The 26860-nt window shown below is 41.4% G+C and overlaps 1 protein-coding gene across 3 annotated transcripts in view; it reads right to left on the reverse strand.

The window, feature by feature from the left end:
* Window positions 1-26860, reverse strand: part of MAP7D2 (MAP7 domain containing 2) — a 112435-nt gene that overhangs the window by 80220 nt on the left and 5355 nt on the right. The window lies entirely within an intron of this gene.

Here is a 26860-nt window from a genome sequence, read left to right on the forward strand (position 1 = left end):
ATACTACTGTTATTTAAGCATGCTAGTTCATCAGAACAACCCAGGTTTGGATTCACCACGTTATTTTAAATTAACCAAACTGTTACACTTAAAGGTCACCACACACATTTCTATTACAGCTGACCCAAAACCAATACTTAAATGACCATTGCCTTTAAAAACAGCATGCTACACAAACCTTATACTCTAATACAGAGGTTCTCAACCAGAGGTAACTATGCCCCCAAGTGACACTTGGCAATGTCTGAACACACTTTGGGTTGTCACAACTGGGGTGGAGGGGATGCTACCAGCATCTAGTGGGTTGAGGCCAGGGATGCTAACTAATATCTTAGAGTGGACCCGGGACTCCCCACTCCTCACTCACACACCCCAAATCTATCAGCCCTAAATGTCAGTAGTGCCAAGGTTGAAAAACCCTGCTCTAGTAAGCAGCAATGCATGTGACAATTAGAAATACCTCCCTTTATATACTGTATACACCTTGGTTCATGCCAGATAGCAGTAAGAAAGAAAAAAGCTAGAAAATGATAAATACAGAATAAACAGGATTCACATTGCGGCAGCTCTGTTAAAAAGTAAATTTGTAGGGGCGCCTGAGTGGCTCAGTCGGTTAAGCGTCCGACTTCAGCTCAGGTCACGATCTCGCGGTCTGTGAGTTCGAGCCCCGCGTTGGGCTCTGGGCTGATGGCTCAGAGCCTAGAGCCTGCTTCCGATTCTGTGTCTCCCTCTCTCTCTGCCCCTCCCCCGTTCACGCTCTGTCTCTCTCTGTCTCAAAAATAAATTAAAAAAAAAAGTTAAAAAAGTGTTAAAAAAGTAAATTTGTAGTAGTTTTTAAAATTCTTCTTTGGGGCACATGGGTGGCTCAGTCGGTTAAGCGTCCGACTCTTTCTTTTGGCTGAGGTCATGATCTCACTGTTCGGGAGTTTGAGTCTCACGTTGGGCTCTACGCTGACAGTGTGGAGCCTGCTTAGGATTCTCTCTCTCCCTCTCTCTCTCTCTCTGCCCCTCCCCCACTTGCACACATGTATGCTCTCTCTCAAAATAAATAAACTTAAAAAAAATTCTTCAAAACTAGAAAATCAATACATTTCTTATTGGTGTTTGACAGCATCAATAGGCACAGTTAGTTCTCTTGCGCAGGACTGTGACTAAATGCATTAATAGGTGTTAGGGGCATGTGGGTGGCTCAGTCGGTTGAGCATCTGGCTCTTGATTTCAGCTCAGGTTCGAACCCATGGTTCGTGAGATCAAGCCCCACACTGGGCTCTACGCTGGCAGCACAGAGCCTGCTTGGGATTCTCTCTTTCCCTCTCTCTCTGTCCCTACCCCACTCACGCTCATTATCTCAAAATAAATAAGTAAACTTCAAAAAATATTAAAAAAATAGTAGTATTAAAGGTTTTATAACAACTATTATGGAACAAACTGCCCAAGGTCACTTCCTGGATGGCAGTGCAGTGAAACTATGGTACGAATCTGCAACAGAAGCAAAGATAATGCGCTGTCCTGGGGACGAGGAGTAAGAAGGCTTACTTGGCCAGGTCACTCCCTCAACAGGGAAGGCAAACACACTCCTTCTGCCTATATGTGGCCTTCACAGGCCCTATTAGGCAAAGGAACTCCCTCCTAAGAACATTAATACAAACTGTACCCTTAATCATAATCTCTGCTGATGAAAACAATTCATATTGTGCCTTGTAACAATTATCCCGGGGGTACCAGGGAAGAGGTGAAGAGAGATGGATGGAAGTAGTTTTGATCCCTATAAAATTCAATAGCATTTGAAAATTGGGTTTACTTGATTTGATCAGCACTAAAAGGAAGTTTTATGTTTCTGATCAGAGTTTTTTTTTAAAATAGCAGCTCTCTTTAGGCACTTTTTTTTGAACACAAAGAATCAGTAAAATGTAGGTTGCCTCCTGAATGCAGCCACTGTGTCCCTTTTTATAGTAACAGGAAGGACGTCTGTGTTTCCAAGGTAACCTGAGGTTTCACTCATCAATAAAGCACTGGGTTCTTTCATCAAATACAGTATCAATCATCTGAGGTTTCAAAATGGGGAGTTCTATGCTCAGGACAGGGCATGATGGTCACCAAATGCCAGAACAAAGATAAAGAACGGGTATCAGGCTAAAACACTATTTGAAGTTTTTCTCCAGGTGATCATTCAAGCTGGTAACAAGCCATTTGGTCCAGTTTGATCTAAGGACTTTATGCAGAGAGGTTCCACAAAGAATATAAAAACTAAAGGCATTTCAAATACATGGGGGCTCTGAGATATGGCTTGGTCCCCCTCAGAGCCCTCTCCCCAGTGTCCTTCTACCCTGTGCCTCACACTGCTAAGGTCCACCCTGCACTCCATCCTGTACTCCCAGCCCACCTAGGTGGGTACAGGACCTGGCCCAAAGAAACCCTGTCTTCCTATGTCAGCTAGGAATGAATAATCCAGATGAGAGTTTACGAAGATTTAAACTGGAATGGAATGGAAAGGAAAGGATAAATTATAGCACAGAGAGGTAGATGCCCACACAAATAGGCAACTAAATGGAGGTGGAAAGGAGAGAGCCAAACATAACAACCTGAGGTTCTGGGCCTAGGTAGCCTGGAGAAGAGAGGTGGACACCATTTACAGAAATGAGGAAAACTTAGGGGGAAGATGATGAGCAATGAGTTAAGTATGGTTGTTAAAGAATGTGGGGAGCTTAAAAATAGCTAAATGAGAGATTTTGCCAATAGCTAATTCAGATAATATAGTTTAGAGAATGATAACAATAATGATAATGATGATAACGAACAATGATCATGCCAGGCCCAGTCCCAAATGCCTGACATGTCTAAACTCGTTTAATTTTCCAACAAATCTAGAAGTACGAATATTGTCCTCATTTTCCAGGTGGGAAAACTGAGAGGTTAAACACTTTCCTAAGGCCACACAATTGACAAACAGCAGAAGCTAGACACAAACTCAGGCAGTCTGACTCTAGTACTACAGACTGGTGGAGGTGGGGGAGCAGTAGTTGCCTACAGGTGAAAGACAAGGCCTTGCCTTAAAGGCATTACAAAGAAAAATATATTTCACTCTGACAACAGAAATCTACAATATGTACTCAACTCTGGGCTTCTCAATCCTTTAAGGACTGAACTTTTACAACCTGACTTGGACAATAAAGCTTCACAAATCAAGCCCTCTATATTTTCAGAAATTGTATTATTTCAGACACATGTGACTGGTTACTGCTGAACAAAATATCTGAAATCATTTCATCTCTGTGCAAACTGTCAGGGTCTAATTCACAACCAAATAGCCAAACTAGGTTCAAAAATATGTAGACATATCAACTCTAGGGTTTAAGACGGTCAAGATTCTTTTAACTTATAAAAGATTCAGCAACTAAATTCTACATGTTTAAGTTCTTTTAAATATATGATACATTGTTATGTGACAGAAATATACTACAAATAACCTTCTGTGTAAACATAGTTCTGTGCGGTGGCCTGCATGGCTCAGTCGGTTGAGCATCTGACTCTTGATTTCATCTCAGGTCACAATCCTATCGCAGGGTTGTGGGATTGAACCCCCACTTTGGGCTCTGTGCTGAGTGTGGAGCCTGCTTAAGATTCTCTCTCAAATAAAAATAAATAAATTAAAAATTAAAAAAAATAGTTCTATGCTTGGAAGTCATGTCACAGGGCCCCTGGCCTAATAAGGAGCCACTTTCAGCTCCTTATTTAGAGGTCTGAGCATTGCTGCTATACAGCTGGTCCAACTCAAGTCTTTGCAAACTGTAGGTAGCTACCATTATTTTAAATAAATCATGGAGGATTGATTGTAAAGAGGCAGAAGGGAAAGTTTTGAGGTGATGGAAGCATTCTACAATTTGTGGGGTTAGCTGCACAGGTATATAAACTCAAACTATTCACTTAGAATGGGTAAACTTTACAGTATGTAAATTACACTTTGAGAAAGTTGCAATAGAAAGGAAGAGAGGGAGGAATATGGTAGGAGAGGAAAGAAAAAGGAATAGAAAAGCAAACACAAATATAATAAGGGTAGCCACTGTTTTGTAAAAATTTGTTTCAGCAACATTGATATGCACATTGTAGCAAGTTTTTCTAATTGTGGAGTTGTTCCTGATCCAAAAAGCTGGAAAGCTTCTGTTTCAGGGGAATTACATCTAGGAGAGTGCTGTGCAACCTGGATGGGCATCTGTTGGGGATCTCATTATGAGTGCAAGTTCTATTCACTAGGTCTCGGGAGAGGTGAGAATCTGCATTTTAAAGAAACTTCTGGATGATGTGATGTTGCTGGTCTGTGGACCCCACTTTAAGCAGCAAGGAGCTGGGGTACAAACTGAAGCTGAGCTGGCAGGATTACAGATACCTAAGACTGTCATTGTTGAAAGGATTCTTAGAAAACTTGAGTACAGTGTTTCCCAAACAGACATGATCATAAGAACATTCTAGAAGTACTTATTAAAATATAGATTCCCATAATCAAGATAGAATGGTGCTGGCATAAAAACAGACACACAGAACAACAGGACACAATGGAGAGTCCCAAAATGTATCCACACACATATGAGCAATTGGATATTCAACAAAGGTGTCAAGGTAATGCAATGGGGAAAGAATTATCTTTTCAAAAAACGGTACTGAACAACTGGCTATCCATATGCCAAAAAAAAAAAAAAATGAACCTCAATCCATACTTTGCATCATGTGTAAAAATTAACTCAAAACAGACCTATAAAACTTCTAGCAGAAAACATAGGAGAATATCTTCATGACCCTGGAGTAGGCAAGGAACACAAAAAACTCAAAAAGCCCAAGCTATAAAAGAAAAAAATTGAAAAAAAAGAGAAAAAATTGATAAATCACACCATCAAAACTTAAGTCTTCTGGTCTTCAGAAAGACATCATTAAGAAAATGAAAAGGCAAATGAGACAAGGAGAAAATATTCACAATACTGATGTCTGACAAAGAACTTGCATCCAGAATATAATAGAAAATTATAAAAGAAAAACACTTGAACCTAACATAACTACTGGAGCATGTGGGTGGCTCAGTCAGCTGAGTGGCCAACTTCAGCTCAGGTCATGATCTCGCGGTTCATGAGTTTAAGCCCCGTGTCGGGCTCTGTGCTGACAGCTCAGAGCCTGTAGCCTGCTTCAGTTTCTGTGTCTCCCACTCTCTGCCCCCACCTTCACTCATGCTTGCTCTCTCTCTCTCTCTCTCTCTCTCTCTCCCTGTCTCTCTCTCAAAAATAAATAAACATTTAAAAAAAACTATTGACCAACTTCACCTGTGATAAAGATGTAAAATTCTGAAATATAAGCAAATAAAAAAATTCTTACAGCTAAATAAGCAGACAACTCAGTAAAAAAATGGGCAAAATACATGAAGAGACACTTCACATGCCAAGAAACAACTGAAAAGATGCTCAGTATCTTTAATCATCAAGAAAATGCAAAGCAAAACCACAATGAGATACCATTATACAACCACCTGAAAGGCAAACAATTTTTAACATCCCACAAAAAAGTGACCATACCAAGTGCTGGCAACTAGATCTCTCTCCTACACTGCAGGTGAGAATGTAAACTAGTACAACCACTTGGGAAAAGAGTTTGGCAGTTCCTTTCCCAGTTAAAGCATACCTTTATCATGACGCAGCAACCCCACTCCTAGGGATTTACCCCAGAGAAAGGCAAATGTATGTCTACAAAGCAGTTTTGCACGTGAATGTCCACAGTATCTACTGACCAAAACTGGAAGAAAACCCCAACTGTCTATCAGCAAGAGAATGGCTAAAGCGGCAATGCAGCAAAAACACTGTCGTATATTCTCAGTACTCCTTAGCAATAAAAGGAATGAATTACTTACATAAACACAACACATACGACTCTCAAACACAGGCCAAATGAAAGAAGCCAGAGAGAAAAGAGTACATTCTATACAATCCCATTTATAGGAAGTATTAAAAATGGCAAATGTGATCTATTGTAACAGAAAGCACATCAATAGTTGCCTGGGGCAGGGGCCGGGGAGTGTCTGCAAGGTGTGGGAACTGACTAGTCTGTATTTTGATTGTGGAAGTGATTCCTGGAGTGTATACTATATTTGTCAGAGCACATCCATTGGTTCACTTAAAATGGGTGCCTTTTCTTGTATGTAAACTATATACAAAAGTATGTACGTACATAAATTATATATACACACAATAAAGTTAATTCAAAATGTACAGATTCCCAAACTTCTCAGACCTGGTGAAATGGCATCTCCTTGCAGATAATCTGAATTTCCAACAAGCATACCAGATACTTCTTAGGATCAGATAAGTGAGGAAAATACTATTTTAGTCTACTTCACAGGAGCAGAAAAGGAGGGGCTCATTTCATTGTGAAATGAAGTAGCTTTATGAAGGTCCCAAATAAAGACCAAATGCACCTGCTCACAGGAATGAGTATGTATCATTATTTTACCTAGAAGCAAAATGTAGAGGGAACAGGGCAGCACAGGAGGTGAGATGAGAGCAATGTCCATGACATGCCTGATTGTCCAAGCAGCACTGAGCAGGCCATAATAAAAAGCAGTAAATAAATTCTTTCTATTTAAGACAATGAGGGCCTAGTTCACATTAATAAATCATTTAAATACCATTCTTTATACATCTCAGCCTGCTTCTCAGATGTATCCATGGTTTCTGAGAGCTTGAACAGAACCATTTCCCTGGCACACTGAGGGCTCTTGTCTCTTCCCTGAAGAAGCCAAGGTCTCTCCTGCCTCTAGGCCTTTGCACAAGCTGAAGCCCCTGCTTGAACACCCTACCCCCAACCCTGACACACATACTCTGAGTACTCTTGGATGAACAGCTGCTTCCTCCAGTAAGCATTCCCTGCTCTACCCTGGTATCCCAGGAGAGAGCATTCTATCGGTCCCCACAGCCCCCGTTGGTCCTCCTCACTGTAGTTTTGATACTCTAGCTCCATCATGTCTTTTTATCACGTCTACCACTGTTTTCTCTGCACCCACCTCAGAGCCCAGCCCAGAGTATGCCCTCAGCAAGAATTTGCTGTCTGAATACCTCAGATATTACTCTATCCACCTATCTGTGAGACTCTGAAGTCTGGTGTCTCCTCCATCAGCCTCTACTTACTGAATTCTTTTCCTCAGGGGAAGCAAATATCTACACCGGTCTTATGCAGGTCTAAAGGCAAAGGACTTCTAGAGCTCCATAGGGAGTGGAAGGATATGGGGACTAAGCTGGCCTCAGGTAAGTGTCCATAGACAGAGACAGTGACACCCGAAAACCCAGGCAGGTTTGACTGGGGCCTCCTAGGAAAAGCATCATCAAACCAGTTGAGCCAACAGATCTGTGTCACAGCCACTGGGATAACTTGGCGGTCAGTGCTGACAAACCTGGTCCTCATCTGGCACAGAGAACTGACTGGTAAATTTCAGCTCTTTTCTTACGGACCCTGATGGCATGAGTTTTAGGAAAGTATAATCGTTTCAACCAGTCCTTCTCAAACTTGATTTTGCATCAGAATCACCTAGAAGGGTTGTAAAAGCACAAGTGCCAGGCCCCACAGCACCAGATCCTGAGTCAGTAGAGCTGGGGTACAGTTCATGAATTTACATTTCTGATAGGCTCCCAGGTGACAATCATGATGCCAGTCCATGAATCACACTTTGAGAAGTCCAGGCTTAAATAACAAAGACATCTGGGATCTCATTCATCAAGAGGTATTCAGGAAGGGTCTTGGGGTTCCTTCAATAGTTGGAAGATGAAGGACTCAAGATCTGTTTGCTTTTCTACTCAGCCACCCTTCAATGGGTCTCCCCCTCATGACCAAGAGATGGCTGTCACAGCTCCAATATCACATTCTCACAGGAGAGCAGGTGAAGTGGGATGAAGAGACTAGGAGCCAAAACAGGAAGAAGGGAGCTCACTCCTCATGCTCATTTGTCTTTGATCCTAGAAAGACCTCTAGTAATCTTTCTCTGAAGTCTTCCTGGCAGGTACTAGGTCAAATGGCTTCAAGGGATACCAGGAGAGTAGCAAAGGAGAATGAACCACTAAGAATCACTTAGGCTTGGGGTGCCTGAGTGGCTCAGTTGGTTGAGCATCCGACTCTTGATTTTGGCTCAGGTCATGATCTCATAGTTTGTGAGATAGAGCCCTGACTTGGGCTCTGTGCTGACATCATGGAGCCTTCTTGGGATTCTCTCTCTCTGCCCCCCTCTCTACCCTTCTCCTGCTTGCCCACATGCACAATCTCTCTCAAACTAAATAAAGAAAAATTAAAAATAAATTAAAAATAAATAATAATTAAAAGGAATGACTTTGGCTTTAAATGACTCATAGCCTGGCCCCACTGCTATCTACCCCAATACCTGAGCTCTATAAAAAGGAAAGGATGGCTATGGGGTAAGCAGTCAATAGCCTGCCCCACCACTCATGCTCCTGTGTGACTGCCTCACTGCCAGCCAGTAAGAGAGTGTCCCTAAACAATGCCGTCACCAGCATGCTGCTAAAAACCAACCAGGCACCATGCGGTAGCTGTTTAACAAACCTAAACAGCTCTCACAGCCTTTCTCCCTGTAAAAGGAGGTTAGTTCTCTCTTTGCCAGGGGAGAATAAAAGAAGTCCGTCCACTTTTTATCTTTACCAGACTGAGCTCTGGAAAGCCAAGGACTGTGTTGACTCCATCATATATCATAGGTTAGCACATGTCAGGCACTCAATAAACATTTTCAGAGTGGACGAAGAGCTTCATTTAAGTACCTATCCTTAGACTTTGTGAAGGCTGTTAATAGAAAGGCCTTCGGGATATTTTCACACCAAAGGAGATATTGCTTAAATAGAAGCTAGAAGGAAATGAGGACTAACCCACATGACAAGTAGAAAAGGCTAGCTGTTGTGGAAACAGAATAAAGAGTATTATAGGGTTGTGATTCAGGAAGGCTCATGTTTAGACAGGCCATTCTACAGACACTGCCATGGAGGAGTGGGAGTAGAGGTCAGCAACCTCACCCACACTACATGTGGCAGGGGTGACAACCAGGCTCCAGCTCTTCTGCCGAACTTGACTGAATGGCAGTGGCTGCCTGGAGCCTGGTGTTGGAAGGACGATGAGACCACTTGCAGTTGATGACTTGAGTTTAGCATGAGGCAGATGGGATAAAGGAGTGTCACCATATGTGTCACGCACTTTTGTGAGGGATGTTTAATTGACCAAAAGAAATTGACTGGCCTGGTCTCTGTGTTTATTTGAAGGTGCCACAGAGCAAACTCACCATTCTTTCCCAGGCCTAGAAAGACTATTCAATAGGTCTAACCCATGAAAGGCAGCATGGTGTTTGCTTCAGTTGTACTTTTTTCTATTTCTTAATACAATTTCAAGAAGTAATCCCACTTTACTGATGGGAAAGTGAGGTCCTAAAAGATATTTTCCCAAGACAGCACTGAGTTAAGGGACTGAGGCTGTATCTAAAGATGCCTCTGGTAGACACTCTAAAGCCCATCTCCTAGCCCTAACCTCCAGTGGGTCAAAAGGTTTTAGCCTGTACCACACTGCAACTGACTCTGATAATCCAGAACCAGGTCAAAAGTGGTTCTCTCAGGCTAAAACAGACACAGGACTCTACCATCAGAATGCTTACCATTTTCTATTTTAAGAAATAAACAAAAACGAAAAGTTCCTCCCCAAACAGAAGTTTATTCTATTTCTTTCAACCAAAGTAGACTCTAGAACACAAGGAAAGGCAGAAAAGATCTTGTTCTAAGAGTACACTGTGCTTCTCTCACATGGCTCAGAAAATTCCACAGAAACGGCCTGCTGATACTCGTTCTGTCAGCAGCAATATGGAGATGTAACAGAATAAGAGATATGCCTGGGAATAAACGCTATTGATGTCTTTTTAACACCAAAAACAATTAGGAGATTCATTAAGTAGGATTGTGACTACCGTTTTTTGTCAAGGTTATTTGTTTTGACAAAGATGGTTTGTCTTGAGTACAGCTACCAGTGGCCAATAGTAAATGACAAAATGTTTTAATTTTCCCACAAGAAATTATAATATCTACCATTCCCAGGAAAAACCTAACCTTAGCCAAGTATTTCCTGTGTGGATTTTGTTTTTAGGTTTACTTATTTATTTTTGAGAGAGAGAGAGAGAGAGAGAGAGAGAGAGAGAGAGAGAGAACACAAGTGGGGGAAGGTCAGAGAAAAGTAGAATCCCAAGCAGGCTCTACACCATCAGCACAGAACCTGAAACGGGGCTCAAATTTGCTAACTGTGAAATCATGACCTGAGCTGAGATCAAGAGTCAGATGCTTAACTGACTTTGCCACCCAGGTGTCCCTCCTGTGTTGATGTTTAAACTGATACCATGTTTTATGAAAATTATTTAATAAAATTTATAGTTCTCAAGAGACAAGTAAAACGTGGATGTCACCCAGCCTCTGCTTCCCCAGCATTAACTGCCAAGCTCTAGGCACAACTGTAACACCAACAGGGCTTGAATTCCATTCATGAGACTCTGGTTTATTTCTTATAGAACTTAACCTGGTGCCTTGTATATAGCAGGTACAGAATAAAATATGGCCCCTTAATACCAGCTAATATTTATTGACCTTTCACTCTTGGCTAGGCACTGTATTAAGTGCTTTGCACATGTTATCTTATTGAAATCTCACAACAACCTCATGCAGTCAGATTTATTAATCTCCCCTTTCACAGAGGAGAGGAGTCTTCCAAAAACGGTGAAGTGCTCAAGGTCACCTAGGTAATAAAAGGAGCAGAACCAGGATTAAATCCCAGGGCAACTGACTACAAAAGCAAGAAAAACACATACTAAGTGAATAAAATTATTTATGCCCCAGTGCACCAATCTTTTGTCACTGCCAGTAACAGTGATTGGCACGGTAGAGACGGATATTTGCAGATTCTGAAGCTGCTCTATGATTAAGGACTACTAAATACTGTTTATGTTAGAGAAGCAAGTTACTGAATTTACATTAGAAACTGCATTTGATTTCTGTTCTGGAACTTACACAGGATCAGGGATCAATCCTAGGGCAGCTTCCAGTCCAGGGGCTCTCACTGACTTAGCTCTCGAGGTCCCAGCAGCCCAGCCAGTGAAAAGAAAGCTAGCTTCAGAGTACAGAATGCATTCCAGGGCTCAGCAGCAGCTATCTGTTCATCCTTGCTGTTTTTGGATTAATTCCTGCAGCTGTGCCCAATTCACTTTGAAAGCTGTTTAAGGAAGATTTATAGCTAACCTGCTAGTATCACAAGAGTTAAAAAAATAAATAAATAAAACAGAAACAATAGGCAAATGACAAGAATGCAACATGGAGGGAAAGTTGGGTGAGTGACTTATAGTACAATTTAGGGGAGGAAAAAAATCACTGTTGGGGTGCCTGGGTGGCTCAGTCAATTAAGCATCTAAATTGGCTAAGGTCATGATCTCGCAGTTCATGAGTTAGAGTCCCACACTGCATGGGCCCCGCTTCTCTCTCTGCCCCTCGCTCACTTGCGCCTTCTCTCTCTAAAAAAAATAAATAAAAAAATCACTGTTAACAAGGATGTAAGACAGTTCGCCCCAAATCTGTAGAGATAGAGTAGATTAGTGACTGGGTTGCCTAAGGCTGGGTGTTGAGAAGAAAGGGTGAGTGACTGCTAAAGTATGAGGTTTCATTTTGGAGTGATGAAAATGTCCAAAAATTGACTGCAGTATTGGTTGTACATTGCCCAACTCTATGAATATGCTAAAAAAACCCACTGAACTATATACACTTTGAATGGGTGGACTGTACAGTATAAAAAAAAGTAAAGAGTGCTAGCCAATTATCAGAAGACCACAATAAAACCATCCCCAAAGCATAAAATATTAAAACCACAACTACATGGCAAGAATGAGCAAAAATCAGAGCGCCCTGATATGAATGAATGGCATACACAGCTGACCCCTGAACAACACAGGTTTGAACTATGCAGGTGCACTCATATGAGGATTTCTGTCAATAAATAGAGTACACTAAAGAGTAAATGTATTTTCTCTTGATGATTTTCTTAATAGCACTTTCTTTTCACTAGCTTACTTCACTGTAAGAATATAGTACATTAATACATATAACACAAAATATGTCTTAATCAACTGTGTAGGTTTATCAGTAAGGTTGCAGGTCAGCAGTAGGCTATTAGTAGTTAAATTTTGGGAGAGTCCAAGTTATATGCAGATTTTCAGTGGCACAGGGGGTTGGTGCCCCTAATCCCCGAGTTGCTCAAGGGTTTACTGTAATAACAAAAGTATATGAGTTGTAGTATTTGCTGCAAAGCAGAGAAATCAGAAATCTAAGAATCCATATTGAAGGTATTTATTGTAAACAATATGTTTGACGTTTGGAAACCAAATTGTTTTGTAATTTGGAATCAGAACCAGAGAAGGAATAGAACCAGTTCCAAGACAGGGAAAGATATCTGGCAAAGCAAACATAAGAAGCGTGATAAAAAAGAAAGAAGCCACGGCTTCCAGAGCATTCCTGAGGAGTCTGACCCATTTGTGAAGTTATTCAACATCCCGTTCCATAAAACAAGGCCTCACAAGTAGCTGAAAATATGTCAGGTAGCAGGGGAGCCTTTCTGAATTTCAGTCTAAAAGCCTCATAGTGAGCAAGAGTATTCTTGCTAAAGACTGCACAGCATTCCAAGGATTTGGTACAAATATCTTTTTTTTTACCTTTATTTATTTTTGCTAGACAGAGAGAGACAGCACAAGTGGGGTAGGGGCAGAGAGAGAAAGAGACACAGAATCCGAAGTAGGCTCCAGGCTCCGAGCTGTCAGCACAGAGCCCGATGCAGGGCTTGAACTCACAAACTGCGAGATCATGACCTGAGCTGAAGTCGTATGCTCAACCGACTGAGCCACCCAGGCACCCCACAAATAACTTTTTTTAAAGTAATCTCTACCCTCACTGTGGGACTTGAACTCATGACCATGAGGATCAAGAGTCGCATTCTCCACCAACTGAGCCAGCCAGATGACCTGCAAATAATAAACCTCTTTTTTTTGAGTCTCATATTTATCCTGAAAGCTCCCTTCCTTCCACCTAACCTGCCTTCAAGATTCTGTCTCTGAGCCAAAGCATAAGAGACTGTTAAAAACTGAGAACAAACTGAGGGTTGATGGGGGGTGGGAGGGAGGGCAGGGTGGGTGATGGGTATTGAGGAGGGCACCTTTTGGGATGAGCACTGGGTGTTGTATGGAAACCAATTTGACAGTAAATTTCATATATTAAAAAATAAAAAAATATATATACAAAGAAGAAGTGTAACACAATCTTCGGCAAGATAAACAAATCTGAACATTTAAAAAAAAAAAAAAAAGATTCTGTCTCTGTCCCCAACTCTGGTTCCAAAGAGACTATAAAAACCAGTGACAAGGGGCACCTGGGTGGCTCAGTCTGTTAAGCATCTGACTCTTGGTTTAGGCTCAGGTCATAATCTCAAAGTTCGTGAGATTGAGCCCAGCATTGGGCTCTGCACTGGCAGTGCCGAGCCTGCTTGGGTTTCTTTCTCCTTTCTCTCAATAAAAATTAACACATTTGGGGAGCCTGGGTGGCTCAGTCGGTTAAGTGTCCGACTTCGGCTCAGGTCATGATCTCGCGGTTTGTGAGTTCGAGCCCCGCGTCGGGCTCTGTGCTGACAGCTCAGAGCCTGGAGCCTGTTTCAGATTCTGTGTCTCCCTCTCTCTCTGACCCTCCCCCGTTTGTGCTCTGTCTCTCTCTGTCTCAAAAATAACTAAACATTAAAAAAAATAAAAATTAACACATTTTAAAAAAATACAAAAAAAAAATCACTGACAACTGGGGATGATTGTACAATCTTGTGAATACACTAAAAGCCACTTTACAAGTACACTTTACAAGGGTGACTTTTTTTATATGAATTATATCTCAATAATTTTTAGACTATTTCCAAAAATCAGAGCCAAACACAGAACTACCATATGACCCAGCAATTCCACTTCTGGGTATGCATCCCAAAGAACTCAAAGCAGGGACTCAAGCAGATACTTAGACACCCACATTCACAGCGGCACTGTTCACAAGAGCCAAAAAGTAGAAGCAACCCAAGTGTCCATCAACAGATGAATGGATAAATGTGGTCTATCCATACAATGGAATATTACTCAGCCTTAAAAAGAAATGAAATTCTCATATATGCCACAACATAGATGAACCCTAAGGACATTTGCTAAGTGAAATAAGCCAGGCACAAAAGGATAAATACTGTATGATTCCACTTACATGAGGTACCAAGAACAGACAAATACACAGAGACAGAAAATTGTACATTGGTTACCAGGCATTAGGGGGAAGGCATAATGGGGAGTTACTGTTTAATGGGTACAGTTTTTGTTTGGGATGATGTAAAGTTCTGGAAAAAGACAGTGGTGATGGTCACACAATACTGTGAATGCATTTAATGCCACTGAATTGTACATTTTACTCTCAGGGTCATTTCAGCCCCATGTAGAGATTACTTAAAAAAAAATAAACTTTAAAAAAATAAAATAGTTAAAATGGTAAAGCTTATGTTACGTAATATTTTACCACAATTAAAAAAATCAGGGGTCTCTCACCTAAGAATCCACACTTGGTAGCTGCTTCAGGGTAATATGGCAGTACAAAAAACACTTCAGAAAGTGAATACCCTTTTTGTATTACAAATTTGAAGTCAAAATATTTTACGTGCATTAGTCAAGTTTCAGTTGATTTGGCAGTTACATGTAATGCTTATACATCCAACTTGGGTCATTTGGAAGAAGGATCAAAACCATAACAGCATGGATAAACATCTATGTTTTCCTTTCTCTACTAAGCAGCCCACAACTTTAAGATAACCTAAACCAGTGCTGTCCCATGAAACTTTCTGCAATGAAAGGAATGTTCTGCATCTGTGCTGTCCAATACAATAGCCATTAGGCACATGGGGCTACTGAGTACCTAAAATGTGGCTAGTGCAATTGAGGAGCTAAATTTTAAATTTTATTCATTTTTAATTAATTTAAATAGCCACATGTGGCAATTGGCTATCATACTAGCCAGCACAAAGTCTAAAATCCTAAACTTATAGGGGCGCCTGGGTGGCTCAGTCAGTTAAGCATCCAACTCTGGCTTGTGACTCAGGTCATGATCTCATAGTTCTTGAGTTTAAGGCCCACATCAGGCTCTGCGCTGATGGTGTGGAGCCTGCTTGGGATCCTCTCTCTCCCTCTCTCTCTGCCCCTCCCCTGCTTGTGCTCTCTCTCTCAAAATACATACATACATAAATACATACATATAAATTTTAAACCTAAACTTGCAAACCTATAGTAGGCCACTCAACTCTCTTATCTTGCCAAAAGCCACATACAGGTTCCACAGTTCCGGAAAACTGAATGATCTCTTGAGCTCTGGGCCAATTTGTGAAGCAAAATATCTAGCAGTGGGTGTCAAAGAAGGGTAGAGGACAAAAAATAAGAATTTTCCTCTGTTCTGTGTCTCATGTGGAAAAACACTAACTACACAAACTGAAAAGGGTAACTTCACCCAGTACAATGAGAAACTGGACCTAGGATGAATCTCTGACATATTTATAGGAAGAGGAAAAGAAATGCCACTGGCTGAACAGGCTCTTGAATAGGACACAACTGTATCCCTCAAGAATTTCAATATGTAAATTGAGCTCTGAGTGGGAGAAAAAGAACCACCATTCCTATGCAGAAACTGGAAAGCATGGCCAAAGACAGGTCTCCAGTAACAATTTGCTGAGTACCTGGCAGGGTTGTCCTGCTAACCACAGGACACTTAAGGGACTGTGAAAACTTACATAGGCACAAAGACTGTCCCCAGGTCCTCTGCCAAAATTAACTGCTCATCTACGGCCTCATGGTCCACTTTTGTATTTCCATTTATGGTACTTTTCAGTGTTAGACCTGGGTTATATTAAGTTACAGAAAGCCTATCTCACTAGGTAATTAGTTCCTTGGAAGGCAAAGCCAGTATATAAATACATCAACATAAGTACAGTGATATAAATGTATGCCATATATGTGTGTGTGTGTGTGTGTGTGTGTGTGTGTGTGTGATTTAAATTTTAAGTAACCTCTACACCCAACATGGGGCTTGAACTTACAACCCCGAGATCAAAAGTTGCATGCTTGTACCAAATGAGCCAGCAAGGTGCCCCCAAAATATACTTTTTATATTCACAGACATAAGGTCTGGGGTCTTATATTTGAGGCGAAGATGATGATAACCATTATCACTTACCTCATGGAGCACTATCTATGCAACACTGTGCTAAGCACTTTCCATGCACTACCTCAGTATAATCCTCCTGTCAATCCCATGAGGAATTTCTGTTATGATCGCCATCTTATAAGTAAAGAAAGTGAGGCTAAGAATAGACCAAGAAACCAGCCCACGTCCGCATAGTTAATGGCCAAACCAGGAACTGATCAGATTAAGGTCTTACACGGTAAATTCTTTTTAAATTTTTTTATTTTTTAAATTTTATTGTGGTAAGAACACTTAACATGAGATCTACATTCTCAATATACTTTTAAATGTACAATATAATATTGCTGACTCTGGGTACAATGTTGTACAGCAGATCTCTAGAATTTATTCATCTTGTTTAACTGCAACTTTGTGTCCATTGATTAGTAACTCCCCATTTCCTGCGGCCCCCAGCTCCTGGGAAATACCAATCTACTCTTTGATTCTATGAATTTGTCTATCTTAGATATTTCATATATCTGGAATCATATAGTATTTGCCTTTCCAAGACTGGCTTATTTCATAATGTCATCAAAGGTCCATCCATGTTGTCACATATTGCAGAATTTTCTTCTTTTTTAAGGCTAGATAATATTCCATTGTATATATATATACCACATTTTCTTTATCCATTCATTTGCCCATAGACATTTAGGTTGCTTCTACACAGTGAACAGTGTTAATATCCCTAAGATCCTGATTTTAATTCTTTCGGATAAATACCCAGAAGTGGGATTGCTGGATCATATGGTGTAGTTCTAATTTTACTTTTTTGAGGAATCTTCATACTGTTTTTCATAACAGCTGCACCATTTTGCATTCCCATTAACACTGCACAAGTGTTCCAATTTCTCCATTCTCACCAGCACTTGTCTTTTTTTTTTTTTTTGACAATGGCCATCCTAACAGGTGTGAGGTGGTATCTCATCAGTAAATTCTTAACTGAATAAAGAGGTGAAAAGGCTACTCTACGAGTAATTTGTACAAAGAGAGAAGGAAAACACCAATGCCACAGGAGTAAACACCAAACAAAAAGTCATGTCAAGAAGGTTAAGGAACTGGGCCCCACAGAAGGTCCCAGGTCTCTTTATGGAGACTGGAAAGTTTTGTCAAAATGATGCTGTGTGGTTGTTCTGCCTGTCCACAAAGGACACAGCAAGAGGGGAGGCATTTAGAGGAGAGATGCCTTGTATGAACATAAAGGACTTCTTGACCTAGGAAGTAAAGGGTGCCCTGCCAGCCTCAGAGAATGTGGAGCAAAGATCCACTGTCTGTCCTAGAAAAAGTTAACATGCACCTGCTTACAGGCGGCAGCACCCCACATTCTCCCTCAAGATCCCCTCCAGACCTGGAGTCCACAAGGAGAATTCCAAAAAGCCAGGAATACAGACATATGACTTCTCCACAACTTGAATACACCAGGTAGAAAAGAGAGAACATCCAGGAAGTCATTGGAACACTATAAACATAGGCACAGCCCTGTTGAGCCTATCCCAACCCTCCTGGTGTGTGTGTCGGCCACATCACCCAAGGCCCAGGCATGCCTCCATTCTGCCACAGCTGGCTTGTCTGCAGATCAGCCTGTGAATCACGTGTGTACTTACTCAAATCACTAAAGCTGTAACATTGTCAGCATGTCTAAATAGGGACCAATAACCCCAGCATAAGCCCAACATAGTAACTCGGACACTGAGCTAGTATTTTTCTCAAAAGACCAACTCCTTTATGATCTAAATAAATACTGACCATCCAGGTCTTGTCGAACAGAGAAGTTTTCTCTTCAGGGCCAAAGAAGTCCTCTGCCACATGGGATGGCAAGGTTTCTCTCACACATGCCACACCCCAGAGGGTCAAAGTAATGCCAAGCTGCAGGAATTCTGCCAACACCTCAGTGGCCTGGAAAGATAAGATTGAGGCCTTGAAACCTTATAGCCCTCATGAAACCAGGTGTTTTGCCCAGCAAAGTAGACTAGGGAACAAACTAGAACACAGAAAGTGGTTACTCACATCAGGATGTTCCTAAAGAAAGCCACAATCCTGTCTGCCTTTTGTCTAATACTAATTCCTTCTTCCAGGTTTCTCTCTCTAGTGCCAAGACATTTGCGCCCACCACTCTGTGTCTGGGGGAATTCGAAATTCTTTTCTACTCTGGCTTCACCTTCCTCAGAAATTCCAGCCTCAAGTCTTCAAAGTGGGTTTAAGTCTACACACGCTACATTCCTTGCAATCGAGAAACCCTACTCACCTTCTAGTCCTTCCTTCTGCAAGCCAGAAGCTGCAGTGTGTTGCTATACTGGAGCAGAATCTAGGGAAAAGGAAAAAACTTCAGATGCTGTAAAAGGTCCAAGATCAGACTCTCCAGAAGCCTGCCTGCCAGAACTGCACTCTCCTCTCATTTACATATAAGGTGAAGTCATGTCCAACCAACGCCCTCAGGAGTTGAAGTCTACATATGTCTCCTTCTAGAGCATTACTGACTTATAGATTAACTATCTTGGGAAAGACAACAGCATGCAGAAGCTAGAAACCAGGTTCTTTGCTCCGGTCCTATTTTTCATTTGGGAGAAACCCTACTTCAAGCCAGAGATGGGACTATATGCGCAGGCTTTCATTTACATCTTTAGCTCTGCTCACTTCTGTTGAAAAATGCCCTCTGTCATTTATCATCCAAGGAGGATTTATTGAACCAGCTACTACCTGCCTCATGAAGGATGTGTGGTTTGGCCAAGACAGAAGCACGTAAACAAATATTTAAATATGGATAAGCTGCAAGAAAGCTGTACCAGAGCAAAGGAGGACACACTGCCTGGAGGTGGTAGCTGTGGATGTACCCCACATTCAAACCAGAATGGCTAAAATTAAAAAGACTGGCAATACCAAGTGCTGACAAAGATGTGGAGGATCATGCTTTACTGATGGGAATGTAAAATAGTACACCCATGTACCATTCTACCATGTAGGCAGAAAAATGCCCTCCCCCTCATCCCTGTTGAGGTGTCCACTTCTAATCCCTGGAATCTGTGAAAATGTTGCCTTATTTAACAAATAGGCCTTTGCAGATGTGATTAGGTTAAGGCTCTGGAGATGGAGAGATTAGCCAGGATTTTCCAGGTGGGTCCAGTGCAATCACAAGGGAGGCAGGAGAGTGAAGGTGAGAGAGAGGAAATGTGACAATGGAACCAGAAGTTGGAGAGGGATATTGGAAGATGCTATGCTGCTGGCCCTGATGACAGAGGAAGGAGTCACAAGCCAAAGAATGCAGACAGCTTCTAGAAGCTGTAGAAGGCAAGGAAATGGGTTCTTGCCCTGAAGCCTCCAGAAAGGTTCTAGTGACACATATTTTAGGACTTCTGACTTCCAGAATTATAAGATAATAAATTCATGTTTCTACAAGCCATTACATTTGTGATAAATTGTTATAACCACAATAGGAAACTACTTCCAACTGTTTGGAAAACAATTTGGCACTGTCTGCTAAAGCTGAACATATGCCTACCTTACGACCCAGCAATTCTACTCCTAGGTATATAAGCAATAGAAATGCATTTGTATGGGGGTGCCTGGGTGGCTCAGTCGGTTGAACGTCTGACTTCAGCTCAGGTCATGGTCTTGCGGTTTGTGAGTTCAGGCCCCATGTCGGGCTCTATGCTAACAAAGAGCTCAGAGCCTGGAGCCTCCTTTGGATTCTGTGTGTGTCTCTCTCTCCCCCTCCCCTGCTCATGCTCTGCCTCTGTCTCTCAAAAATAAATAAATGTTAAACAAAAAATTAAAAGAAATGCATTTGTATGGGCACCAAGAGATGGGTACCGGTAGGTTCACAGTAGTTTTAGTCAAAAGAATAAAAAGCTGGAAAAAGCCCGACTGTCCATTAACAAGAGAAAGGACAAAACAAACTATAGTACAGTCACACTATGGAATACTACTCAGAAATAAAAAGAAATAAACTGCTGATATCTACAACACGGGTGAATCTTATAACACTGAGTGAAAAAAAAAACAGACACAAAAAAGTATATACTTGATGAAAAGTTCCTGGAGATGGATGGCAGTGATGGGTGCACAACAATGTGAATATCCTTAATGCCAATGAACATAAAAACTGCTAAAATACAGCGGTTATCAACAATAGCCAAATCATGGGAAGAGCCCAAATGTCCATCAACTGATGAATGGATAAAGAAGATGTGGTATATATACACAATGGCGATGAAAAAGAATGAAATCTTGCCATTTACAACAACAACGTGGATGGAACTGGAGGGTATTATGCTAAGTGAAATCAGTCAGAGAAAGACAGAAATCATATGATTTCACTCATAGGTGGAATTTAAGAAACTTAACAGATGACCATAGGGGAAGGGAAGGAAAAATAAGATAAAAAAGAGAGGGAAGCAAACCATAGCAGATTCTTAAATACAGAGAGTAAACTGAGGGTTCCTGGAGGGGAAGTGGGGGGATGGGTTCAATGGGTGATGGGCATTAAGGAGGGCACTTGTTGTGATGAGCACTGGATATCATATGTAAGGGATGAATCACTGGGTTCTACTCCTGAAGCCGAGACTACATTGTAGGTTAACTAACTCAAATTTGAATTAAAAAAAAAAACAACTTGGGGTGCCTGAGTGGCTGAGTCAGTTGAGCACTGACTTCGGTTCAGGTCATGATCTGATGGTTTCTGAGTTCAAGCCCCACATCGGGCTCTGTGCTGACAGCTCAGAGACTGGAGCCTGCTTCGGATTCTGTGTCATCCTCTCTCTCTGCCCCTCCCCCACTCCCGTTCTGTTTTCTCTCTCTCAGAAATAAACATTAAAAAAATCTTAAGCAAATTAAAAAACTGCTAAAATAGTGAGTTTTATGTTATGTATATTTTGCCACAATAAAAATGGACATGCTACATGAATCCATTTTAATAAAGTTCAAAAACAAGAAAACTAAACTACAGTGAAAAGAGGTGAGAACAATGGTTACCTCTGGGGGGGGGTGCTAATGCCTAGGAAGACGCGGGAAGAAGCTTTCTGGGTGCTGGAAATATTGTTTTTTGATTTGGGTGGTTACACAGGTGCATAAGCAAACATTCATCACACTGTATGCTTAAGATGTATGTACTTTAGTTTCCAAATGCCAGTCCCAAGTTTATTTGCATGTGATCTGATTCACCTGCATTAGCATTGTCAAGAATGTAATGGCAATGGAAAAGAAAAATCCACCAAAAGTGTGTAGTCAGAGAAGGCTTCAGGGAAGAGGTGAGGTGTGGGCCAAATACTCAAGGATGAATGGCAGATAGAGAGAGGAAGGGAATTCTGGGCACTGGAAGAGCATGCCCATGGGCAGGGAGGAGCAAGCGTGTATAGAGTGTGCTGGATACTACAAGCTGCAGGTGGTCACTGGCCAGAGAGAAGGGCTGGAGTGATAAGTGGGAGCCCCATCCCAACATGTCTGGGAAACCCTATCAGCAGTTTGGACTGTACACACGCTAGGCAGATGTCAGAGGAAGTTAAGTAAGAGAGACACAAGATAGATCCATGACAGGATGATGACCTGGATAGAGGAACAGAGACCCCCCGCCCCCAAGGCTCTTGTAATAATGGTCAGGCCCCAGATGACAGGTTTGACCCAGACAATAGGAATGGGATCATAAGAGATGAAGGAGGCAGAACTCCCTACCTGGTTGTAATGGAGGAGGGAAAGGAGAAGGCTGGTAAGTCTGTTGGCTCTAAGCCTTTTTGACTGGTGATCCTCATAACACAAGGGTGAAAACCAAACTACCCTACCCCCTCCCTCCTGATCCAGCAGTGGAGGATCACAGTAGCTCAAGAGTTGGAAAGCACCAGTCGGATTTCCTAGCGTACCATCTCACAGACAAGCAACTAAGGTCTTCTCATGGGCCCACACCTGAGGCCACGGTTTGTAAACAACAAGCTGGAATGAGAGAGCTGAGGCTTATCTGCTTTGGTGAGTATGTCCTAAAGAAGAGGGAACATGACTCATTTGGCTGTGGTGCCCAATGCCCTCCAAATGCCCTCACCAACCTTACCTTCCACCACAGGGTTCTCTGGCCTAGGCTAATAGTTTCAGTCTCTGCCAATCTGTCACTAGAAAAGTTCTCCCCACAGCCCAACCAAATCCTGTGCAGCTAATGGTTTCATCAAATGGTTTGGTAATGCCTTGTGAGTCAATCCAATTTATCCTCCAACCAAATTGTGCAACCAAAACTGAGGCAGGGACAGAGAGGAGTTGGCTGACCATGGACACCCCAGGGCCACCAGGAGCCAGACATAAGTCTTGGCTAGTAGATTCCATCAAGGACCTACAGATCTGATATGAACAACAGAGATAACTGCTGGGTTCTGTTCTTGATGGCCTGTGCACATCTGAGAGTGGCTGAATGACAAGGGCCAAATATCAGAACTTGTAGAGGAGAAACCAAGAATAGATGGGTTTGAATTAACTTGTTTGAGGCCTAAAACTTATTCCTAATTTCTGATCCTAATCTGGCAAGGTTAGTCAACAGTTTGTTAACTGTACAGTCCAATTCAAGAGTCACTACCATGTGTGTCTATTTAAATTTAAATTAAAAGGGTGCCTGGGTAGCTCTGTAAGTTGCATGTCTGACTCTTGATTTCGGCTCAGGTCATGATCTCAAGGTTCGGAAGACTGGGCCCCACACTGGGCTCTGCACTGACAGTGTGGAACCTGCTTGGAATTGTCTCTCTCTTCTCTCTCTGTCCCTCCTCTGCTCATGCTCCTCTCTCTCTCAAAATAAATAAATTAAACTTAAGAAATGTATTAAATTTAAATTATCTAAAATCAAATACAATTAAAAACTCAGTTCCTCAGGGCTCCACAGCCACATGATGACTGGTGGCTACCATATGGAACAGACATAGAACATTTCCATCCTCCCGGAAACTTCTATTAGACAGCGCTGGTCCTCATGCATGGTATCTCCTGCTGAATTGGTCTGATTATAAGAGGTATTCACGCTGAAATCATCTTTACACACCAAAGTGGAAAGAATCCTTTTAATTTTTAACTAATGAAGATGAAATTAGGTATCAAAAAGGACATTCAGCACTCCTTAGTAGAAAGGCACCAATCAAAGGTCCTTCAGTCAAAACTGAGAGGAAGTAAAAAAATAACGAAGAAAAATGAAAGCTAACAGGGTACAGTGAAACAGTCCACATTCTGCTCTCTTAACTGTTCTTCTATACAAAGAGCTAATCTCATTCCAGAAGATTAGGAATATGTGGAAATTAATGGACCATTAATAAGCAGCAATTATTCTTTAGAAATAATTCATGACTGACAAAAACAAAATCAAATGAAATAGAAATTTAGGTGGGTGAGAAGGGAAAAAGAGGAGAGCAGAGACATGTTTTGCAGTAATAAGACTGCAATCAGAATCAGTAGTTTTGTAAAGAGAGTTTTTAGTCTGAGGATGTAACTAAAACAGCTTAAATAATATTGGTTACCTAACTAATGAAAATGATCACCTAAATTTTGTTCATGACACATACCTCCACTGGGGGGATAATTGGTAATTATCCAAGTGGAAGTAAAGCTTCTACTGAAGGCTGTCATAATATTTCACCACCAACTGTCACCCTTCACTGGGGCTCAAGAGAACCCAACACACACAATTAAGATAGAAAAGAGCAAAAACTCACACTACTCCCATGCACAAGGATGGTTCCTTCTAGCAAGCAGAATGCATGCCTGGGTGCTCATGAAAGAGGACAGGAATCTTGGGGGTAGGGGGTAAAAAATAAGTCCAAGAGAATCCTGTTTTGTCTAGTTTACAATTCAGATGGTTGTTTCAAGTTAAGGGCACATATTAAGGTGCTGTTGTGAAACGGGTACAAAGCACTGCTTAATTAAGGGCTTTAGGTGCCTGGTAAAAGACACAAGCTACAGGGGCATTTCCTGCTCTGTACTTATTAATTTCAGGTATTCATTTATGCCCTCTTTCTCTTTCTCCTTCTGCTTATATAAAATAGAGCAGAAATAAATATAAAAAGTGAGTGAGAAAAAGAAAAACAAGAGTAAAGATAGAAAAATGGAGCTAAGAAGAAAGTTACATAGGGCTCTGTGTTGACAGTGTGTAGCCTGCTTGGGATTCTCTCTCTCCTTCTCTCTGTCCCTCCTCTGCTCACATGTTCTCTCCGCCCCCGCCCCCCCCCCCCCCCCCACCTCAAAATAATAAACATTTTAAAAAAAACAAGAAGGAAGCTTATCCAATATACCTACCACAGCAACTGGGGTTCCACGCTGGTAGACTTGCTAAGCTAATAGTTAATTCTTAAAGACTTGGTGTCAAAGGTAGACAAAGACCAACTGCTCAGGAGAAAGACAACTCAGCCTGGGCAAGGACTTGTCCCACAGGCCCTGCAAGTGAATGCTGGCTAACTGGCTCTGCCCAACTAAGTCCCTTTATAATCAGTGCCAGCTTTCTCACATAATCAAACCCAGGACACAGGAGGTGGGACCAGCCCAAGAATTCACTGGAACTACCCAAAAATGTGGTGCCCAGAGTCTGTCCTGTGAACCAGCAGGAACTTGTTGCTCATCAACAGTTTCTGTAAACAAGTGCTAGGAAGGTACAATACCAACTCTGGGGGGAAATGACCAGATCTGACCTCACAGAACCCATCCCAATGCAGCTCAGCAAATCCCACCCAGCAGAGAGGATTCCCCACTTGACCCCAGCACTGAACCTCGGAGACCCTGAGCCGGTTAACACTGCTGTCTCCTCCCACCTTTCTATCAATATTATACCACGCTTTCCATGGATAACAGCTCAACAATTACCATAAAGTCAAGCTTACCCTCTTTCCACAGCCTGTCAAGTCCCCATGACGACAATCTTGCCCACACTGGGGAATGCAAAAGCAACTTCTTCCTTCAAGAGCCTGGGGATCAAGCCTGTTTGGCCTCATTGTAGGGGAGACCATTTGTATCAAATTATCTTTCCATTTCCACCAAGCCCTCCCCTGCTGGACTGAATACCACAGCACATATTCTGCTCTTCATACCACCCTCCACAGCACTCAATACCGCCATGCCCTATGGGACTGTGGTCTCATTCCTAGACCAAAAGAACTTTCTGCCATGATGGAAATGTTCGACATCAGTGACTGCTGTCTAATATGCTAGCAACGAACCAAAGTTGCTTACTGAGCACTTGAAATGTGACTAGTTCAAATGAAGATGTCCTGGAAGTACATAATATAGACTGGTTTTGGAAGACTCAGTGCAAAGAACAGATTGTGAAATTTCTTATTAATAATTCTTTATATTAATTACATGTTGAAATGATCATATTTTGGTTATACTGGGTTAAATAAATTGTTTTATATTAATTTCACCTGTTTATTTTTACTTGTTTAAATGTAGCTATTAGAAAATTTAGGATTACATGTGTGGCTAGCATTCTATTTGTATTAACCAGCATCAACCTATACTACTTAGTATTTTTCTTTAAAATAAGTTTTCATTTTCTACTCATTCTGAAAATATTCATGAAATTACAGTTTGATTAGAGTTTGATGTACTAGTTGCATTTTTACAATAAAGTTTTTAAAATCCACAGAACTATTAGCCTAAAATTGAAAAGATAAATTTATCCACAAGTAACCTAAAATCCTCTTGTGTACCATACCCTTTAGGAAATGCTGGCCCAGGGCAGAGCTACTGAGCATGGCCTGTGGACCGGTGCCAGTCTTCCTACTGTTTGTCATCACTCACAATAAGGACATAAATTGAGAGCATGCATTTAGACACATTTAGAGCAATGTGACAGTGTAATCTAATATCCACTGACGTCTTGGAATCTAATATCTAATCTAATATTAAAAATCAGGAGTTGTATTTTCCATGTTTTTTTTTTAATTTTTCTAGTAAATCTTTTTTATTGTATTTTACCAAGATATTAGTCAATAACAGATTGGAAATTAGGAAAAAAAAAACCCAACCAAACTGGTTGCCAAAATTAGTTAGAGATACACTGGCTTAGAGTATAAGAGAATCTTCCATGGGCCTTCCAGAGTGATGACCAAAGAACTGCAATCCTAAGTAACACCCAACAGTGTCCAAATAGAAGTATACTAAGGAGATATTCCAGAGCCCTACAATAAAGGCCGGCACAGGAAGAGTGGGGAGTTAATACCTGGGGAACTAGAAATCCTGTTAAATGGAACCTCTCCTCCTCTAAGCATTTTAACTAATAAAATTTTTACTAAAATTCTAAGAAATGTGGGTTCTCATTACCACTGGGGAGAAAACTTGTGTACCAAGGAAAAGGCACACAAAAGCCTTAAAAAAATATGGACCAATAGCACTGAGGTAGATCTCAAGAGGGGTGCAGAAGATGTGAGAGGCACGGTCCACGTGCTAAAGGAGTTTGTTATAATCTATCTGGAAAGGCACAATGGCATGAAGGTTAAGAATACTTAATTCTGGAGTCAAACATAGTGGCTTGCCACTTACCATATGACCTTGAGCAAATTACTTAACCTCTCTTACAT

This window comes from Panthera tigris, chromosome X (genome assembly GCF_018350195.1).
Source record: "Panthera tigris isolate Pti1 chromosome X, P.tigris_Pti1_mat1.1, whole genome shotgun sequence".
In the NCBI taxonomy this organism is placed as follows: Eukaryota; Metazoa; Chordata; class Mammalia; order Carnivora; family Felidae; genus Panthera; species Panthera tigris.